The following is a 7889-nucleotide window of genomic DNA, read 5'->3' on the forward strand; positions in this document are numbered from 1 at the left end:
AGTAAATAATATTTGCCATATAAAATTCATAAGTTATTGGAAATAGGATGTGGACAAATAGGACATGATGAAGACCACTACTTAATGCCATTGTAGAGATATCTTCTAGTTGAATATCAAAAATTTTCTAAACACCTGAATAAAAGCGTGACAGTTGGTTTTGGTTTTCAGAATCATGTTTTGGGATGAATTCCCAATCTGTTGCCACAACCTGGTGACATTGAGCTCAACCAGTAAAAAGACAAAAAAATAAATGGAGGACTACAGGGCCCTCTACTCCCCTGTTTCTAGACACTCCCCACCTCTGACGTCCTTCTAAGGAGAGAGAACTCTTTTATCGTTTGTTCATATTACAGGTACACGTCCTTTTGCTTCTTAAAATTGAAGGTCTTCTACTGACGAAGTTCAAATATCTCACAATCATCTCAAATCACTAAGATAATCGAATGATCCAAATTTCATAGATAATGAAACTGAGTACAGTAGATACTAATTCCTCATAAGGAGGTGGTTTACCAGCGACCAGTCTAATCATTGTTGAATAGGTGTGTGAGAGGTCAGCTCACTTACTCTACTATCATCCTGTAGGTGTAATTGGATGACCCACCGTGGTTCAAGGGGAAGCCAGTGTCTGACTGTGCCCACAACCTTGTTTCAATTCCTTCCCTGTCCTACATATTTTTTAGCAATGTGCCTTCTTGTATGAGTGAGAAAAAAAATACAACTAAAGTCCTTGCCTCAGGCTCTTCTTCCATAGACCCTGAGCAAAGACCTGAAAATTAGAAAATAGAAATTGACTGGAAAGCATTATAGACATAGACAGAATGCAAATTCAGGTGTCAACCACAAGTAAAATGTACTTTGCCATTCACTATTACAGACAAATTTGGTGATAGAATAAATCAGGCACTGTGGCACACCCGTGGTTCTATCGGTTTCCCTCATTCTAGGAACCTGATGCCAGAGTAAGTGGCATAATCACAGAGAGTAGGGATCCTTCTAATTAGTTTCCTCAAGGCCCCCTTCATGTCCCTGTTCCTTAGGCTGTAGATGAAGGGGTTCATCATCTGAGGAACGCAATGTACATCACTGAAGCCACTGTTGTCTTCCTGGAGGGGTCAGTAACTACAGAACTAATATACACCCCAAACACTGTCCCGTAGAACAAGGAAACAATGCACAGATGAGACCCACAGGTGGAAAAAGCTTTAAGCTTCCCTTCTGCTCATGGAATTCTCAAAACAGAAGATAGAATTTGAGCATAAGAAAAAATTATTCCAGATACAGGAACACCTGCACAGAGGCCAGCTGCAAAATATATCAGGATATAATTAACGAGGGTATCAGAGCAGGCCAATTTGATGACCTGAGGAAGTTCACAGAAAAAGTGGGGAATTTCCAGGTTCCTGCAGAAAGACAGCCGTGACACCATCAGACTAAGAATCAGGGCCATCCCAGTGCTAAGGAGGAGGGAAAGCAGAATGAGCAGAACACAGAGCTGGGGGTTCAAGATGACCATGTACCTCAGGGGGTGGCAGATGGCCACGTAGTGGACACAGGCCATTGGTGCAAGGAGACAACTTTCACATCCACCAAAAAACATGACAAAGCCAATCTGGGTGATGCAGCCTGAGTAACTGATGTGCTCATTCTGCGCTTGGATGTTTAATAGCATCTTGGGGATCATGGTTGTGCTTAGGCCGATGTCAGCCTGCATAAGTTAGAGAGGAAGAAGTACATGAGGGTGTGGAGGTGGGTGTCACAGCTGACAGCCAGGATGATGAGCAATTTTCCCAGGATGGTGACCAGTTACATGGACAGAATCAGCCTGAAGAGGATGGGCTGCAGTTCTGGATCCTCAGTCAATCCCAGTAGGAGGAATTCTGAACATTCTGTGTGATTTCTGGATTCCATGTAGTTGAATATGATGGGGAAAATGGGATAGAAAGGAAAGAAATTAAGTGGACCCCAGATGCACACGAGAAGCATCAGAAGGGAAGTTGTTATAAATGGCAGTTCTTGGTGCCACTGTAGACTTAATGCTGAGAAACTCTGTGGTGAAGACCAGGAATATAAGCTTGAACAAACACTCCCGATTTTTTCATACATGCTAAAGTTTGAGAACCACATTAAATAAAGAGAAAAAAAACTCTGTCTACTGCGAAGCCAGGTAAATATTCACATCTTTCCTAGGCTAATTACTCCCTCCATCCCCATCTCTCACACTTCCTTTTCCCTCCACTTCTCTTCAGTGTCCCTTGTTTCAATTTAACACCAACCTTGTCTGAAACCCTGTGCCAAGTGCTGAATCTGAAGAAAATGTAAGAGATGACATGGCATTTCCTCCAGAAACATTTCTTGTTTCAAAGAAACAGAGATGAGAATGAAGTACTCCAAGACCTCTTGTAGAGCATGGTGCTCAAACATTGGCGTGTCTCAGGATCACCTGAAAGACGTGTTAAATTCCAAATGTGACAGCCCACACTGCTACTCTTTTCATCCATGGGGAAGCAGGTAAAGCGAGCTTACATCAAGGACAGGAAGTGCTCAGTGCTTATCAAAGATTAAGTCCAATCTTAGATGGTCCGACTGCTGAGCTGACCCTGATCGATCATTGTTAATGTCTCTGCATCACACAGAATCAGCATATCTAAACCAACACTTCATATTGCATAGGTTCACTTTAAAATTGTAGTTTTTCACCCTCAACTATGAAAACCCCAAATTTTCCCCTCTTCAGTAAGCTATGTTGACATGCACCCATGAAGTAGTGTGTGCAACAGGACACAGAATCCATCCATGCATATGCTCTGCTACTGTCAAAGATTAGAAAACAGTGGCCATCAACTCTAAGCTCTTTAGATCCTCCATGAAATTTATTTACCTGCACTAGTTATTAATTCTAAGAGAAGCTGGGCAAGTGTAAATGAGAATTTCTGGGTCATCCTATGGGGACTTCTTCCCAAAGGTGTTAGGTAGTGTGACGTTAAAAAGAAGCAAGAACTAAGTGAGAGAAAGAAATGTGTAGTCTTCTACAAACTAGATGGAAATAGTAGCAATTCTTGGTCTTTGAAAGATAGAAAATTACAAAATAAGAGACATATAAAATATCTACAAATAATTGGGAATCTCATCAGGATATTTCCTGTAAAAGTGCTTCTCCTTGCCTGGGGAAGAGACAAATGTCTGTGACAGCCTTTCTCATTGGGTGGATTGCTGAGACTCAAACACTGAATTCCATCCTGACCAGATCTTTCTTTGTGAATGGGGAAAATCCTCACTTGTATAGGAAGTCTCATATCCTCATCTGCACAATTGGGAGTATTCATAAAACTTCAGGTGGATATCAACCAGGATTAGAAGGAACACATTTAGCACTGGGTGGAAGCTCATGCGACCCTCATTATGACAATTCATACTGCGAGTTATTTTTCCTGCCATGACTACTTGCTCTCTGCCTGTTTCATTCCTCACAAGGAAGCAGTGGGTCGGAGCAAGATGAGGAAAATGGTGGAAAGAGAGAATATTCGCACCGTGCTAACTACAGATTTCAGGGAAGAAATTAAGAGCTGAAACTCCAGCTTGGAAATCCCATCACGTAGAAAGAGAGTGAAGGAGCATCAGGCATATCATTATTCATTTGAAATGAACATGTGATTCCTTTGCACGTTGTTTTCATTGCGCATTCTACAGTAAAACAGAGATAACAATGAAGGACAAAGTACACAGCACTGAAATTAAATTTATACATTACACTGTCTTCATTCTAGTTGTTTTTATTGCAATATATAATGCAAATACATGTGAGCCCCTACATTCTCTATTTGACATAACTTGATAACTTTCCTACCTCAGGGATGCAGTAAATGAGCTTCATCTATGTCATTTCCCTTAATTTTTACTATACTTGGTATTATTGCTTGAGAAAAATTGCAGTGGTGTGCATTTGATAGCTTTATGTAAATAGAACCATATAGTACACTGGGGCATTCACATGCGGTCTATCTTTTCTTTACTGTTGATATGTTTTATCCACTTTATTAATTTTAACTACCAGAGAGGACCCCCGTGCATTGTTTCACCATGTTTTATTGCTTCATTCCCTAAATGACAGGTATAATGGTAAGTGCCTTCTTTCCTAAAGATGTTTATTAAGACATGTGCAGTATAAAGCCATGCATGGGGGCACCTGCAGATTCTAGATGAGATGTTCTCTGGGAACGGAGACAAAGGATATGGGGATACGGAGATGGACCTCCCTTAAGCACAAAATTTTGTTACTTTATGAAAAGATCTGAAGATAATTCAGCAGAATGTCTGCATTCACCTATTCTGGATTGAATGGGTGGTGGTCATATTCTAAACAATGTATTATACTATCTCTGGTGTTCCAATATAAAATTATTGGTGATTTAATAAAGAGAAGCATGTATACTAGGAAGACAGCTGGCTGAGTCTTTGTGTCTCTGCTTTCTCCCCTGTATCCTTAAGCCCAACAATAGGAGTAATAAAAGAACACTTCTGAGAATTGGTATAACAAGAACCAGGAAAGGAAAACCTGAGTGAACCCCTTCCCATGACCAAACCAGAATCCAGCTGAATGTCAGAAAATTTTATAACAATCGGAATGTTTCAGAAGTGTCAGAAAGTCCTCTGCTCAGGAAGAAAACAGGTTCTTCCTTTTTCTTAGAGAAAATTGGAGACCAACAAACTGAGAACTGGCTGGCTTTTTATTATGCAAATGCACATGCGAACCTCTGGAGGAGAGTATGGGCTGGAGACCATGGGATGCTTGGTTCTGATGATTTCCTGCCTGTCCCCTCCTCACTGCTTCCCTTAGATGCAGGTGCAGGAAAACACCTGGCCTCCTCACCAAAGCATGTAAGTTACTTGCTGGTGTCATTGTGGAACAATGCCTGACATGTCACCTGGATATTGGAGACCAAAAATCTGTCCTCAGGAAGGGCAGAAACACCAAGTGAGGCACGAGGCTCCAGGTCAGGAAAGGTCAGCCCAGCACGGAGTACAGGTGTGCGCCTCCTGACTAGGTCAGTGCTCCTCCGGGAGGTTCTCATGGGCTGACTCCTCACAGTCTCTACATCCCTGGGGGACCAATATCCAAAGCTGCTCATTAGACAACAATTTTTTGTGTCATTCTGATCCCTGGGCTGTGCAAGTCCTTACAGACCAAGACAACCCAAGACAGTAATTACTGATGGCTGATCCCCAAACCTTTGAGGTCAGGTGTCCACCACTCACCCTCTCACCTGGCCAGGCCACACCTACATATCACATAAACTGCACGCAGGTACACACACTCCTTTGCTAGTGAATCCCAGGCTGCTGTTTTTAAGTACCAGCAAAGGCATCTCTATCTCACTGACATAAGGAAGGCTGATGGCAATATTAATTGTGAAGACAGAGTTTATGGGTTGTGAATAAATAATATATTTATAAACTCAGCTAAGATAGAGTAAAATTCGGACAACTAGGGGTATTTCATTTGAAAGTCCTCAAATGTTTCTTGTGCCTTAATGTCTGTTCTATTTTACTCAGCAGTGTGTGAGCTCTTTGCTGTGATCAGTAATGATTGTGGCCTATGCAGAGAGGTCTTTTATTTTTTTACTCATTGTCTTGCCGATGGGTTTCAGCCCCGAGCATGTTTGCTATGGATTCAGTGCGACCAAAGAAATTGACAACAAAACATTCTTTGGGGTGAAAGGGTTTATTATCTGGTTTGTTCTCCTGACGTTAGGTCAAGCACGAGCATCTCTGCCTCCGCCCGCAACACTGGGCCGAGCTCTCTATATAGCGCAATGATAGCTTATTGCCTAAAGGTGTGGAAGTGGCAGCCCAGCAACAGGCCAGGTACAGCACCACGTGGTTTAAGTTCAGAGAGTATCCTGGCCATAGGAACCCCAACTTCCCCACACTCATCATTCTGATATTCTGTTGCTGATATATTTTTTCTTGAAGTATAGTTGATATACACTATTATATTGGCTTCAAGTACATATCATAGTGATTCCGCAGTTCTGTTACATGTATTTACTTAACAACTTATATCTTCATTCATCTGACACATATTGAGAGCACACTGTTGCCAGGCTCCATCATGCTTGCTGACAATGAAGTCATGCACAGACAGACAGACATCCTTATGATGGGATTTCTCAGATCCCATTGTCCCTGGGCTGCCCTGCCCTTGGTAGGCTATTGTATCAGTGGCCTGAAACCACCCCTGTGCTATTTCCCCCACCACTCATTCCGTGTCAGCCCTGCTGGGCTCCTGTTGTTCTGTATCTTCATTTCAGTGCTACTGTGTTTCAGTGTTCCTTTTCTTCCAATTTATATTCTGAGTTGTAGCCTCTGGATGGGAAAGATTTTCCTGCTCTCTCCTACCATCTATGGATTCCCTCTTTCACACCTCACAGATTCACAGGTGCCCTTACTTTCTGCCAATCTCCAATCAGTTCCTGGGTCCCAAATTCAGTTGACTGTCTCCTGCTGCTTGGAGGTTCTGGGAATATCATGAATCCAGTTGCCTAGCCAGCAGGTAACTTGTTCCAGTTCTTCCCTGGGCCTTTTCTGAACCTTTAACTGTTCCAAGTCCACTTTCGGGAGCACATGCAGTGTCCACAATTTGTGTGTTCACCCACATTTCTCAAATATTGAGGCACCATCTTTACTTTCACTTCAGCACCATTTTGTTCTAAGACAAAACTTCTGGGATACTCATTTCCCAAACAGAAGATAACCTCTTCCATCTAGAGGTAAATCTACAGAAACTTTAGATATAGTCCACTCTGTGTGTGACATACATGGTAGTACATGGAACTATTTGTCTCTTTACTGAATGAGACCAGCTGTATCATTTTATATTTTCCATTGATTTAATGTGTTGAAATGAAAGGGTGGCATTCAAACGCCATCTAATTTTTTTTGAGGGCATATCTTGTACTTATTGATCAAATGGCTGTTAACAACAATAATATTCTGTATAGGGAACTCAATGCACAATCATTAATCATCCCCATGCCTACTTCTCAACAGTCTCCAATCTTCTAAAGTATAACAAACAAGTTCTTACATGGTGATCAAATTCTTACCTAGTGAATAAATTCTTACATGGTGAACAGTGCAAGGGCAGTCATCACAGAAACTTTCGGTTTTGATCACGCATTATGAACTATAAACAATCAGGTCAAATATGAATAGTCATTTGATTTTTATACTTGATTTATATGTGGATCCCACATTTCTCCCTTTATTATTATTAGTATTATTATTATTATTTTTAATAAAATGCTGAAGTGGTAGGTAGATGTAAAATAAAGGTAGAAAACTTAGTTTAGTGTTGTAAGAGAGCAAATGTAGATGATCAGGTGTGTGCCTGTAGACTATGTGTTAATCCAAGCTAGACAAGGGCAATAAAACATACACGGATACAGAAGATTTCTCTCAAAACAGGGGGGGGAGAGGTTCTAAGCCTCACCTCTGTTGATACCCAATTTCTCACCTGATGGCCCCCCTGCGACCGTGCCTGTCTTAGGTTGTTCCTCCCTTGAGGAATCTTACCCATCTCTGGCTAACCAGTCATCTTCCGGGGCCATACAGGGGAATGTAAAGTTGGTAAGTGAGAGAGAAGCCTTATTGTTTGAAAAGGTTAGCTTTTTACTTCTTTGCATATTTATGCCCTGTGGCTTCTATGCCCAGCATTTGTCTTGAGGTAACTTTACCACTTGGTAGAATTACGATACTCAGTAAATTCGATGAGGCACGAATTCTATTTAAGGGTTGTAATTAGGAAGAAAGAAGAAAAACTATAGAAGTAGCAGGCAGAAGAAAACATGGGAAGATTGATTATTTCTTTGACATATCTTCTTGTA

At 41.4% G+C, this 7889-nt stretch overlaps 1 pseudogene; it reads right to left on the reverse strand.

The window, feature by feature from the left end:
- Window positions 1-941: 941 nt before the first annotated feature.
- LOC118921189 (olfactory receptor 7G2-like) lies at window positions 942-1914 on the reverse strand (annotated as a pseudogene).
- Window positions 1915-7889: the final 5975 nt, after the last annotated feature.

This window comes from Manis pentadactyla, chromosome 12 (assembly GCF_030020395.1).
Source record: "Manis pentadactyla isolate mManPen7 chromosome 12, mManPen7.hap1, whole genome shotgun sequence".
Classification (NCBI taxonomy): domain Eukaryota; kingdom Metazoa; phylum Chordata; class Mammalia; order Pholidota; family Manidae; genus Manis; species Manis pentadactyla.